Source organism: Chelonoidis abingdonii, chromosome 1 (assembly GCF_003597395.2).
Source record: "Chelonoidis abingdonii isolate Lonesome George chromosome 1, CheloAbing_2.0, whole genome shotgun sequence".
NCBI classification, from domain to species: domain Eukaryota; kingdom Metazoa; phylum Chordata; order Testudines; family Testudinidae; genus Chelonoidis; species Chelonoidis abingdonii.
The window spans coordinates 257,456,409-257,471,292 of NC_133769.1; positions in this window are offsets into that span (position 1 = coordinate 257,456,409).

Consider the following 14,884-nt stretch of genomic DNA (forward strand, 5'->3'; position numbering starts at 1 on the left):
CAATTACTACTAGGCATAGAACGCACCACAACATCATTATAACAATACTAACCTCTGAGTAAATCCTGGATTCTTTAATAGTGAGTCTGAGACATTTTCCGTTGAAACGTTGGGTGTCATATGAATTCAAACACTGGAGGTTGGTGACACCCAAAAGTAGGTAGACAAAACTGATACAGCAATGATTAAAATATGCGCAGAGCTAATTTATGACCACTAAAGATCACACTGTTACCCTCTTGCTGAATGGTAGTAGGTTTCAGGGCCTTGCCAATCAGTTTTCCATTGGAGCAGAACTTTGATGATAAAAGTATTTTCTAGTTTCATTTGTGTATTTACAAAAATGTACATGCAGCCTGCTTGTCTAGGACAGAGATGGTCACAAACTGTCCATAGGCAATTCCCTCCTGGAGAAACCTGAGCTGCAGCACCATACTCAGCAAGAAGTAGCCCTCTTGGCAGAGCTCAGTTCTCTCCAAGAGACCATACTTGGAGACTGCTCAGAAGCTTCAACTGGCAGTGGGTAGCTGCCACTTCAGTGGTGTAAGCTACAAAAATGTATTACAACATATCACTACCAGAGGCGGTCGATTCCTGTTCAGTTCTCAGATGCAAATCATACTCTGGGGGGAATTCTGTGCCAAAAAAGTAAAAATTCTGTGCACAATATTTTAAAATTCTTCATATCTTATTTGTCAACACAAATAACACAATATAATCACATCAATTATTTTGGTAATTTATTTCAAAATATTGTCAGCAAGTATTGTTACAGACAACAAACAAGATTCAGGAAATGTTTTTTGACAAATAGATTCCTTACTAGGCATATTAATATAGAACTCTGAGTAATAATTCATTTAAACTACAATATAGAAACGTATTTCCCACTCCCCTCAGAAGCAGTGAAAAGACTTGGGTGAGTCAGGGGTAATGGAGGAGCTGAGGGAGAGGGACGTAATTGCTGGACAGGAGCCTGGGAGTGAACCTGGAGGGTTGTTGAGTATGGGTGGCAGAAGTATGGAACAGGGTTTTTTTTGAGGGAGAGGGATTGTTAGGGAGCTGCAGAGCCTCCCTCATGCAGACCCCTGTTGACTTCTAGCCTATGCCATTCATTCAGGGATATCTGCCTCTGTCTCAATGTGTCCCTGAACCCCCCCATCCCCTTCCTGTCCCCACGTCTCTGCATCCCCATTCAGCCCCTGGATCAATGCTATCACCCCATTAGCTCCTGTGCCCACACCCCAGTCTGTCTTCTCCACTAGCCCTTCTGAACCCCAGTCTATGTGACCCCCCAGCAGCCCTGTGTGCCCCACGCTGTCTGTCCCCCCCATAACCCATGTCTAGGGCACTCTGAGGAAAGCAGCCTGTGCCCCCTTTCTCTCTGTGGCTGGTTGTTCTGGCCTTATGCCAGCTGCCCTCTGTTCTGGTGCCACAGCAGCCATGGTGGGTGAAACGTGTAACTGTGGGGGACATGAATTGTGCTCATGTGCAGTGGCTCAAAATTCCCCGAGGAGTAAAATCAACGTGAACATAAGAATGGCCACACTGGGGCAGACCAATGGTCCATCTAGCCCACTATCCTGTCTTCTGATAGGGGCCAGTGCTGGATGCTTCGGCGGGAATTAACAGAACAGGCAATCATTGAGTGATCCCTCCCCTGTCATCCAGTCCCAGTTTCTGTAAGTCAGAGGCTTAGGACACCCAGAGTATGGAGTTGCGTCCCTGACCATCTTGGCTAATAGCCATTGATGGACCTATCCTCTGTAAACTTATCTAATTCTTTTTTGAAACCAGTTGGACTTCTGGCCTTCACAACATCTCCTGGCAATGAGTTCCACAAGGTGACTATGCATTGTGTGAAGCAGTACTTCCTTATGCTTGTTTTAAATATGCTGCCTATTAATTTCATTAAGTGACCACTGATTCTTGTATAATGGGAAGGCATAAATAACATTTTCTTATTCACTTTCTTCACATCATTCATGATTTTATAAACCTCTATCGTATCACCCCCTTAGTAATCTCTTTTCTAAGATGTCCAGTCCCAGTCTTTTTAATTTCCGTTCATATGGATGCAGTTCTATATCCCTAATAATGTATGTAGCCCTTCTCTGTACCTTTTCCAGTTCTAATATAGTTTTTTAGATGGAGTGACCATGCAATATTCAAAGTGTGGGCATACCATGGATATATAGAGTGGCATGATGATATCTTCTGTCTTATTATCTATCCCTTTCCTAATGGTTCGTAGCATTCTGTTAACTTTTTTGACTGCCACTGCACACTGAATGGATGTTTTCAGATAACTATCCACAATGACTCCAAGATCTCTGTGAATTGCAGACTCAGGGGTCCACCACTGAGACTATCCTAAGCTCTAGACCCCCTACAATTTCAGTCTCGAGATGGTTAACTCAAGCACCTCAGCTGATTTCAACTATCATGGTAATACATGGGAGGAAAGGTGATCTCCTGTGGATCATGGACCACACTATATAGGTCTTTAAAGAAAAAACTCACTACATTCTTTGAGAGGATCAATAAACATGTGCACATGTGTGGTAAACTCACCATTTACCCCCTTTTCCAGATCATTTATGAATGTGTTGAACAGTAGTAGTCCCCGTACAAATCCCTGGGGGACACCACTATTTATCTCTCTCCACTCTGAACACTGACCATTTATTCTTACCCTGTTTTCCTATCTTTTAACTAGTTGCTGATCCATGAGAGGACCTTCCCTCATATCCCATGACAGCTTACTTTGCTTAAGAGCCTTTGGTGAAGGACCTTGTCAAAGGCTTTCTGAAAGTCCAAGTACAATATATCCATTGGATCACTCTTGTGCACATGTAATTTTCAAAAGCACTGATCACCCACAGCTTCCATTGACTTCAGTGAGAGCTATAAGGTACTCAGCCCTTTTGAAATTAGGTAATTAAGGCACAGTGCAAGCAAGACCCACCTCTTTTCACAGACTTTTGCAAGAACAATGTGGAGCCCAGAAGCTAATTATATTGAGAAGTCTTTTCTTCCTATTAGGCTGTTTGGTTTAAAGACAATTGTTCTGTTAAATTTTGTATATGCACCTAGAGGCCTTGGAAATCAGTGAAATTTATAAATAAACAAACAGATAAGTCACCTCTTAAAGCTGCATTTGCAAGAATGTCTAGATGCATTTGTCAAACGTATTTTCTCACAAACGCAAGTTGGCTCATTTACGTTATGGAGAATTTTTCTCATCATCAAATAGTTTCACTTAGCATTTCTATCAGGTTTAATTCTCCTCATGTATCTTCATTTTCAGGGGTGGCTCCAGGCCCCAGCACACCAAGCGTGTGCTTGGGGCGGCAAGCCGAGGGGGGCGCTCTGCCGGCGCCGTGAGGGCGGCAGACAGGCTGCCTCCAGCAACTTGCCTGCGGAGGGTCCACTGATCCCGCGGCTTCGGCGGACCTCCCACAGGCGTACCTTTGGAGGGTCCACTGGTCCCGCGGCTTCGGCGGGAGGTCCGTGGGACCAGCGGACCCTCCACAGGCAAACCGCCGGAGGCAACCTGCCTGTCGTGCTTGGGGTGAAAAAATCCCTAGAGCTGTGCCTGTTCATTTTTAGATCATTCATAAGTAGAATTGAGAGTGCTGGAAATGATGAGTTCCAAAATCAGCTTTCTTTGAATTTTGAAGGTGTTATTCTCTGCTCATATTGCAAATCAGGAGTAACTCCACTGAAGTCAATAATATTAGACTGGTGGTAAAACCAGTGTAAATAAGTGGAATATCAGGCCCTGAACGTTTAGTTGCAGACAGCTCTGATGGAAACTGGAAACTTTCAGCATTGCTTGTATGTTATATTTCTGGGCTGGTGGAAGATAAGCTAGAGTATTTGCCATTCTTCTTATCTTGAATGCTGTATCAAGCTACCAGTCAGGTCTTCTTAATCTTGTAAACTTTCTAGTTCCCACCATTTTATCATTAGCTTATTGGTAATTTGGTACTTATATCCTGAAATTGACGTTGCCACGCATCAATTTATCAAATGCAAATATCATGGGACTTTGCTAATGAAAAGGTCACTTCTTCACCTTGAAAATAAATGTGAGATTAAGAGGATAAACCTAGAGACACTAAATTCCAGATGTGAAGCACCTGTTTCTACTTGTAGACATTGGGAAGATAATTCTGCCAGTTGGATAACTGGGAGCAGTTATAGTTGCTAAAGGAACTTCAGAGCAATTCTGCTTCTCTGGCAGAACTTGTACACCAGTGTCACCTCTGATCCCACACAAACTTTCAAAGACCTGGCTTTGCTCATCCTATCTTCACATTAAGGTCAAGAGTCCATAACATTTTTGATCCCACAAAGTCAATCATTCAGAAAGAGTAAAAGAAAAAAAATGACGAGTTGTTTTTGATCTCATAAGAAGTAGGTGTGTGAAGTATTTGAATCTCATAGTTGTAATCTTGACTTCAAGGCTGCCAGTTGTTCTGTTTCAGAAAGAAAGTCCTTGCAAGATGCTTGAATGCTCCCTATGAACGAAACATTAAAAGATACATTCCCATATAACAGATCATGCTGTAATATTGGCAAATGTGCACTTATTAAAATAGAACTCTCCAATATACAAATTCATTTGTCATTCTTGAATACACTATGATGCCTTTAAAGAAATATATTCTGCATCTGCATCAGGTAATGAAACATATTAGAAACAAACAGGTATATATCTAATTATAACTGACATTGAAAAGATATAGTAACACTATGCCTTATTAGCTGTGGCAAAGCAGTATTTTACAGATGAAAATAACACGAGTATATTACAGTTTGCATAGTGTTTCATTGTTATTGAAAAACATTACTGTATTACAGTTTGTATATTATTTCACTTGTGTTAAAAATGTATGGTCAAGAATCAAACTTGAAATGTCCCTTTTGAACCTGAGACCTCTTGGGAATGTGATACTCAGTATGTAGTAAATTTTGCCAATGTTCACTTAACAAAAGATTAAACTCTGGTCCAGGAGAATTTAAGAGTTCCTTAGTATATGTTTTCCAGTGTTACTGAGCCCAGGTTTTCTGGTTGAAAATGCTTTTTTTAAGGAATTTCACAGAGTTCTGAGCTGAGGTGTTGATTGAATAATATTTGAATATTAAGAAAGTCTACTGAATTATACCTTTGACTGTGGTGATTGTTGCCTGAATTTTTGAAGTCTTTTCTGTGTACTGCCTCTTTATGTTTCTAAAAACTATGTCTGTCTGCAAAGACGGCAGCCATTTTGTTCACTGAATTTCTGTTCTCCGTTATGGGAATGGCAGCGTCATTTTGCTCTGGCAAATGTTTCTTTTGGTGGTGCTGGAAGTGACTGCTCTTTTCCTTAGTCTGAAATAAGTCAGTTTAGACTGAAAGTATATGTTTATTTAATTTGTATATAGTGAAGTAATGCTTAATCTCTGAAATGTTTAGGAATCAAAGTCATGGCTGATCCTGAACCAAACACAAGAGCATTATTTCAGAATTATAGATATTTATTTGTATATCTGTAAAACTAACAGTCTCTCTTGACCTGACAGTCCTTGATTTAGCAACCATGAAAAAATCTAAAATGCCTTGAAATGATCTTCAAGCAATTTTTTAAAATTAGGATTCTGTATTACTATCACATAACTTTTCCTCAGAAAATGTTTTTTAAAAAAACAGGTGTTGAAGATCAAACGCATTCTATTGGCATTAACTTTTCAGAAATGCTTTAGTGTTCCTATTTTCATTATCACAGAAGAAAGTTCTTCTAATTCATTCTTTAGCTATAGATGGCTTGTTACTGTGGTCTTGTGGTTATTGATATTATGACAGTAATATTTTCCAACAGCAGATTTCAACAGAGAAAGTGTGAAGAAAGCATTTGAATACAGTAACTCCTCACTTGACGTTGTACCAGTTAACGTTGTTTTCTCATGTTGCTGATCAATTAGAGAACATGCTCGTTTAAAGTTGTGCAATGCTCCCTTATAACGTCGTTTGGCAGCTGCCTGCTTTGTCCACAGCTTTCAGGATTGTCTGGAAGAGCAGCCCCTCCTTGTGTGATTAGAACCGGGGTGGGCCAGCGGCCCCTCCCGCATCAGCTCCCCTAAATTCCCTGTAAGGTATGTGGCTTGGCAGACCTCTGTGCTGAGGCAGGACCAAGTAAACCTAGACCAGGGATTGGCAACCCCTGGCACACAGCCTGTCAGGGAAATCCACTGGTGGGCCAGGATGGTTTGTTTACCTGCAGCATCTGCAGGTTCGGCTGATCGCGGCTCCCACTGGCCGTGGTTCACCATTCCAGGCCAATGGGGGCTGTGGGAAGCGCTGTGGGACGAGGGATGTGTTGGCTGTTGCTTCCCATAGCCCCCATTGGCCTGGAATGTTATGTGCACCCCAGATCTTTTTCAGCAGTACTACAGCCTAGCTAGTTATTCCCCATTTTGTAGTTAGGAAGAAAAAATCAAATGCACAAGTGTAGTACGTTGTACTTGTATTTACTGAATTTCATCTTGTTGATTTCAGACCAACTCTCCCATTTTTCAAGGTAATTTTGAATTCTAATCCTATCCTCCTTCGTCTGCCTCTTGCTCTTAATGTGTCTATAGAACCTCTGCTTACTGCCTTTATGTCCCTTACTATGTGTAACTCATTTTGTGCCTTAGCCTTTCTGATTTTGTCCTTATATTCTTGTGCTGTTCTTTTGTACTTATCCTTTGCAATCTGTCCATGTTTTCACCTTTTGTAGGATTCCCTTTTGATCTGCAGGTCATTAAAGAGCTCCTGATGGAGCCATATTGGCCTCTTACTATTCTTCCTATCTTTCCTTCATCTCAACATAGTTTGCTGCTGTTCCTTTAATATCATTTCTTTGATAAACTGCCAGCTCTCCGGAACTCCTTTTTCCCTTAGATTTTCTTCCCATGAGACCTTACCTACCAGTTCTGAGTTTAATATCTGCTTTTTTGAAGTCCATTGTCCTTGTTCTGCTGCTCTCACAGTTTCCTTAATCTATCATTTCATAATCACTTTTACTCAAATTGCCTTTAGATTTGCAGCCAATTCCTCCCTGTAAGTCAGATAGTGGTGCCAGCTCCTCTGTGTCAGCTATGGATAGTACTGCCCTTACATCCTCTTGTAACCAGTGGGCCCCAAATGCTTTTCTCCAGACCATCTTATTCAAAGCCTAAAGAGACTTTACCTCCCCAGCTGCCTGAATGGCCTTTCTGCTCTTCCCCTCCAATGCAGGGCTATTGCTGGGCTTCTGTAATGTGGAGAGCCTTCTATTGACCTCCCACAAAGTAGTGAATCTTGCCCTTTGTGTCTAAGTATTGCCGAGGTCTGAAATCAGTATATATGGTAAGGGATGCACCTTACCATATATACTGCAATACCTAGATATGACAAGAGTAAAGGGGGAGGGGAGTGGAATGGAAGGCTTAATTCAGAATTTTCCTAAATATTAATATAATTCCAATGCAAAACTGGTCTTTGAAATAGATTTATATCTAAAATGTAAACACAGATAATGTAAGTGTAGACCAGTGATTATATAAAACCACACAGGAAATGCAAGAATAAGAATAGGTTTTTAATGATCTGTTTACTCTACTGCATGTTTAATTACATTGATTATTTCAAAAACAGTAACAGTGCTTAGCACTTTTATAGCATTTTACATTTTTTGAAGTGCTGTACAAACATTTGTCACTCATTAATCATTGCTGGGTAGTAAAACTGTGATATGAATAGTTACTGCATCACTGGCCCTTACAAGTAGAGCAAGAACAAGGGCAAGATTTGAGAGCAATTTGTGTGTGATTAAACATAATCTGTGTGGCGTTTGGCAAAAGACTGGAAACAAGTTGGCTGGATCTAATAGCATCATGAAAATGGATGAGGACAAACTAAAAGCTTATTTCCCCTCCCCCATAATACATATATATCTATCCAAAAGTTTAATATATAAAAACAAGAAAGTCAGCAGTCCTTCCTGCTCTGAACTCAATATCAAAAAAGGATCTTAAAAGAACAAAATCCATGAAAACAGAACCAGCATTTTGTAAAAAAAATTGAGACACTTGAGTACCTGATGTATTACACATACACAAATATCAGAATAGTACAGTACAAGTGCAAACTAAAGCTTTCTATACTAGAACTTCTGTTTATTCTTCATAATAGTATTTTGCTTTTATAAAGCACCTTTAATCTCAAAGTACTTTTCAAATTTAACGTTCCAGATGATGTCATGATATCCTCTCACACTCAAGATACCCCACTTGGGGAAGGGATCCCTTTTATTAGGAAGAGAAAAGTAACAGTAATGGGGGATTTGATTATTAGAAATAGATAGTTGGGTTTGTGATGACTGGGAGAACCACATAGCGAATTGCCTGCTGGGTGCAAAGGTTGTGAACCTCTCAAGACATTTAGACAGACTTTGTGCAGTGCTGGGGTGGAGCTTGTGGTATATGTAGCTACCATGACATAGCAAAGGTTAGGACAAAGGTCCTGGAAGCCAAATTTAGGTAAGAAATTAAAGTCCATTCTCTGAAATGTTTCCAGTTCCACCTGCAGGGCTAGACAGGCAGAACTGCAGAGTCTCAATGCACAGATGAAATGACGTGTTCAAAGGAGGGATTTAAGCTTATTAGGAACTGAGGAACCTTCTGAAAGGGAGGAGCCTGGAAAGATGGACTCCATCTAAACCAGAACAGAACCAGATTGCTGGCATGTAAAATTAAAAAGGGATAAGACTGTACAAACCTTGGCTGTTTATTGTAGGGTCCCTCAGTTGGAACCCAGTGTAGAGGGTGGGCCTGGGTTCTCCTACCAGCCACTGGAGACACTAGCCAGACAGCTGGTCAGGAAGGACTTTGATTTCTCTGGAAGGAGAGGACCTTCTCTAATGTCTGCTGATTGTTACAATAATAGGAAGCAAGAGTTAGAGCTGTAGTAAAACTCCAACAGGCCTTGCAGGGAGACAGATTCTCTCTCCAGTGTGGTTTAAATAAAGATTAGCGAGAGAATGAAGCTAAAGTGGCAGAACTGAAGGGGCACAGAGCAGGAGGAATACTGGAGAGAACTGAACTGGGGTGACCTGAGAGCCAGACAAGGGAACTGGAACCAGGACAGGGAATATGCAAAAAGGAAGGAGAGAATTAAAGGGAAAACTGATTTATTGAGAAATTAGAGCAGGTGGAGATCTATGAACAGAGAAAAGTGGAGACAAGGTAGAATTTGAAAGATAAGACCCTAATCCAGAAAAACATTTTAAGCATGTCAGTAGTCTGATTTAGGGAATACTGACATGCTGAAAGTTAAGCCCTTGTTTTATGTACCTTCCTGGATCGGGCCTGAAAGATCATACTGATATGTATAGGAGAGAAGATTAAGAAAAATTTGGGGATGAGGGGAGGTGTATGAACAACAGAGAGACTACAGGAGTATAATGAAGTTACAGAAAAATAAAAGTACAGATTGTTTAAAAAAAAGTTTAAAACAGACAAAATTGTGCACACACAAAAGCCTGAAGAAAAATATACAGAAAGAAATAGTAGGGGAAAGAGAAAGCAAAACACAGGTGATAAAGTAATTTTTGTTTTACTTTACTAAACATTTGTGGGTTTAGTTATGATTAATTCTCAGTCTCAGCTGCCACAACATCTGCCTTCAAACTCCAAGTGTTAAGTAATTATTTGTAAACTAATTAAGTAATGTGATTAACATGGTTCCTAAAAAAGAGGTGCATTTTACAGATTGAAGAAGGCGAGTCACATTTTGACCATTTTCCACACCTTCCCTGGTTAGGATATTTTAGAAATTAGCTGTTAAACAGTTGTTGTGTTGCACCCTGCATGTAGCTTGATGGATGAAGAGATTTCTTTCTGGGTTAAGAACATAAGAATACTGGGTCAGATCAATGGTCCATGTAGCCCAGTATCTTGTCTTTTGAAAGTAGCTGGTGCCAGATCCTTCAGAGGGAATGAACAGAACAGGCTAATTATTGTGTGGTCCATTCTCTGTCATCCAGTCCCAGCTTCTGACAGTCAGAGGTTTGGGGACCCTCAGAGCATAAGGTTGCATCCCTGACCATCTTAGCTAATAGCCATTGATAGATCTATCCTCTGTGAACTTACCTAATTTTTTAAAACAGTGTAACCGGGTGTGCTCACCCCTGCGGCGGGTCCTACTGGTCATCCTCAGGAATTAGCTCAGTCCAGTGTCCAGAGTGCCCTCTGCAGGCCAGTGATCTGCCTTCCAGCTACTAGCCCTGTGTCCCTCCCTGGACCCCGGTGCCCTTTTACATAGGGTGCTGCCCCCTGGCAGTGACCCCTCGTTCTCAGGGTCTCCCCTCCCCTAGCGAACCCCACCCTCTACTCCCACCTTGCCTCAGTGTATGGCTACTGCCAGTCATTGTCTAGCCCCATGCCCTAGGGCAGACTGCAGTACCAGCCACCTCATCACTGACAAGGAGGGTTTGGACCTGCTGCCCTGGCCTACCCCTGGGTTGCCTCCTGCAACACCCAGCACCTCTTGGCCTAAAGCTAGATTGCAGCCTGGGCTCCAGGCAGGAACTCCCCAGCTCCTCTGTCTTCCCCCAGTCCTGCTCCACTGAGGCCTGGTCTACACTACGCTGTTAAACCGATTTTAACAGCGTTAAATCGATTTAACGCTGCATCCACACTACACTGCTCTTTGTATCGATTTAAAAGGCTCTTTACATTGATTTCTGTTCTCCTACAAAACGAGAGGAGTAACGCTAAAATTGATATTACTATATCGGATTAGGGTTAGTGTGGACGCAAATCGACGTTATTGGCCTCATTATTTTACAGTAGCTACCCACAGTGCACCGCTCCAGAAATCGAAGCTAGCCTTGGACCATGGACGCACACCACCGAATTAATGTGCCTAGTATGGACGCGCACAATCGACTTTATAATATCTATTTTATAAAATCGGTTTAAGCTAATTCAAATTTATCCTGTAGTGTAGATGTAGCCTTAGGCACCCAGTCTCCAGCTCCCTGCAGCCAGGTGCATCTCCCTCTGCAGCTAGAGAGAGAGCCTGATTGTGCTCCTGCCTTCTCTGCCTTATATAAGGGCCTGTTGCTCAGTTTGGGGTGTGGCCCCAGCTGCTGCCACTTCCCCCAATCAGCCCAGCCTAAAAGGCTGCTTTCTCCAGCCCCAGCCCTTATCCAGGGCTGTTTTACCCTTTCAGGGCCGGAGCAGTGGTCCACCCTGCTACACGCCTCCCCCCTCAAAACCCCCACTCCAGGGAATCAAGGGGCCTTCTGGCCTGTGCCACCCGGAGGTGTCCCGCCAGCCGCGCCTGCTTCTCCTCACTGTCTCTCAGTTTGGAGGCCAGGACTTCTTTTTCCTGGCGGGCTTTTTGGAGCCCTGCCTGTGCTGCCTGCCGGGCCTGCTCCGCAGCCTCTAACTGCACCTGCAGGTCCTGGTCCCCCAGGCAGTTTTCCTGACCCTTTACACTCAGGGTCTGGGTTCCCACTGTCACCTTGTCCACCCCGACCTGGGTCCCGGCCTCCTGCTGGGCCCAGTCCCTTTGGGTCTCCTTATCAAGGACCTCCCTGGCGATGGTCTGGGTCCCACCCTCTCGCAGGGTCCCCACAGTCCCAGTTGCAGTCTTCACCACCTCCCCTGGGTGGCCCACTGCCCAGTCAGCCACCCCCTCGGCTGCCTCTGGCTGCGTTTCCCTCCCCACTAGGGGGCAATCTTTCCTCAGGTGGCCCAGCTCCCGGCAATGCCAACAGGCTCCCTGCCTCCATGTTGTCCGGACCTCCTGCTCCTTCCCATTGTCCCTCCCTGAGCCAACCCTTCCTGGGTTGCCCTGGGTCGTGTTCCTTGGGGCCAGGCAGTCCCGCCAAAGATGGCCCCACCTTCCATAGACCCAACACGCCCGCTGCCGCCAAGGTTCCCTTACCCAGCGTACTGTCCGAGGGACTGGGTGCTGTCCCAATCCGGGGTGAGGCACCCTGCCCCCAGCCCCATAGGGACAGTCCCGTTTTATGTGCCTGCTCCTGGCACAAAGGTAACAAGTCCTTAGTTCTGCTCCAGGCCTCCTGGCCCTCGGGCCAGGCTCTTTCCTTGGCCATTCCTCCTGAACACATGCCACAGGAGCTTCCACAAGACCCGCTGTTCCTCCACCAGCTGGGCCATCTGTCCTTGAAGGGCCCATTGCACCTCCCACAGTCCTGGTGGGTCCTCAGTCCCCTTCTGCTGGGGTGCTGACTCCAAACCCCACCCATGGACTACACCTGGAGTCTCAGCAAACAAGACCCCAGTGTAACAGGGATCCATCACCCCTTGCCTCATTCTCCACCTTCTCAATATCTAGGCCTTAGTTCCACTGTACTTTTTCTAGCCCCTTGTATCAGGGGCGGACTGCTGGTGCCCGCGTTCTCCACCACGTGTAACCGGGCATGCTCACCCCTACAGCACCTTCTACTGGTCATCCTCAGGAATTAGCTCAGTCCAGTGTCCAGAGCACCCTCTGCAGGCCAGTGATCTGCCTTCCAGCTACTGGCCCTGTGTCCCTCCCTGGACCCTGGTGCCCTTTTACATAGAGTGCTGCCCCCTGGTACTGACCCCTCGTTCTCAGGGTCTCCCCTCCCTAGGGAACCCCCACCCTCTATTCCCACCTTGCCTCAGTGTATGGCTACTGCCAGTCATTGTCTAGCCCCATGCCCTAGGGCAGACTGCAGTATCAGCCACCTCATCACTGACAAGGAGGGTTTGGACCTGCTGCCCTGGCCTACCCCTGGGTTGCCTCCTGCAACCCCCAGCACCTCTTGGCCTAAAGCTAGATTGCAGCCTGGGCTCCAGGCAGGAGCTCCCCAGTTCCTCTGCCTTCCCCTAGCCCTGCTCCACTTAGGCACCCAGTCTCCAGCTCCCCACAGCCAGGTCCAGGTCCATCTCCCTCTACAACTAAAGAGAGAGTCTGATTGTGCTCCTGCCTTCTCTGCCTTATATAAGGGCCTGTTGCTCAGTTTGGGGCATGGCCCCAGTTGCTGCCACTTCCCCCAATCAGCCCAGCCTAAAAGGCTGCTTTCTCCAGCCCCAACCCTTACCCAGGGCTGTTTTAACCCTTTCAGGGCCGGAGCAGTTGTCCACCCTGCTACACACAGTTATACATTTGGCCTTCACAACACCCCCTGGCAAAGAGTTCCATAGGTTGACTATATGTTGTGTGAAGAAGCACTTCCTTCTGTTTTAAACCTCCTGCCTGTCAATTTCATTGGCTGACACCTGGTTCCTGTATTATGTGAAGGGGAAAATAACACTTCCTTATTTACTTTCTCCAGACCATTCATGATTTGGTCGACCTCTAGCATATCCTCCCTTAGTCATCTGTTTTCTGAACTGAACAGTCCCAGTCTTTTAATTTCTGTTCATATGCATGCAGTTCCATACCTCTAATCATTTTGTTGCCCTGTTCTGTACTTTTCCCAATTCTATTACCTTTTGCCAGAAGGGGTAACCAGACCTGCACACAGAATTCAAAGGCTGGACATAACAGATTTATATAGTGGCATGATGATATTTTCTGTATTATTACCCATCCCTTTCCTAATGGTTCCTAGTATTGTTAGCTTTTTTGACTGCTGCTGCTACTGCCTTTACCACACGGGTGGTAAAGGCAGCGGAGCTGCAACGAGCTTGTCCAGAGGCCAGAGCATTTAATCCACCCTGCAAGGCTGATGATTAGGTGTGTGGAAATTCAATCAGAGCCTCATTCTTTTGTCCCTGCTGGGGGCTCCATGTGTGACTGAGCACTCAGCTTGAGGAGACGCGGGCATGCATCCCACTTGCAGAAGCAGGACTGTTTCCATGCATGGCTCTATTTGTTCAGTGCTGTTTGGCACTCCAGGCAGAGGAAGCAGAGAAGGGATATTTGCTGCTCTTCCCAATGGCCTGGGAGGCTGGAACACAGAGCCTTGGAATCCATGAAGGTCAACTCATATGTGGCAGACTGAAAAGGGAACAGATGTTCCTCACTATTAGATTTTTCTGATTGTTTTCACCAGGTTGCTCACAGTAAAGTGCAGCATAAAAACATATTTATTTTTTATTGGGAGTGTATGTAACAGAAAAAGTAGTCACCAGTAGCAATATATGATTTGCTGGGTTAGGACAAAGGTCTTATAATTTCTCTCTCAGCAGACATCACAGGAATTATTAGTAGACACATTAATATCTCACTGGTATTTAGTCCTGGGTTTAAGCATGTAAGTCCCAGTTTTGGCTCCAATGTAATCCACAAAACTCTGGCCAAACTGTGTAGGTGCCTGAACTCACTCAGCACCTATATTTTTCAGGGTAATATTTTCCTAGGGGTCTATGTTTCTGCCTTTGGGTATGTGCATTGCTGCCTCACTCTAGTCCTCTGGACAGCTATCTCCTGCCTAAACCCCTGAGCAATTCACCAACCAGATGAAGACAGGCTATGTCACGTGCAGGACCTGATCCGATAGGCAAGCTCAGAGGCTGCCTACTTGATTGGGTCCCACTCAAAACCCAGCTAGAGAAAGAGTCCACTTTATAACTTTTAGCCCAATTGTTAGAGGACTCACCTGGGATGTGGGACATCCAGTTTCAATTCCCCTCTCTGCCTGAAGAGGGGAAGAGGCTTTCAACATGGTCTCCCACCTTTCAAGAGATGCTCTAATCACTGAGCTATGGGTTATTCTGATGTAGGGCTCCCTTAGGCCAGGTCTACACTACGCACGAAAATTGATTTTAGATACGCAATTTCAGCTACGAGAATAGCGTAGCTGAAATCGAATATCTAAAATCGATTTACTCACCCGTCTTCACCGCGCGGGATCGATGTCCGCGGCTC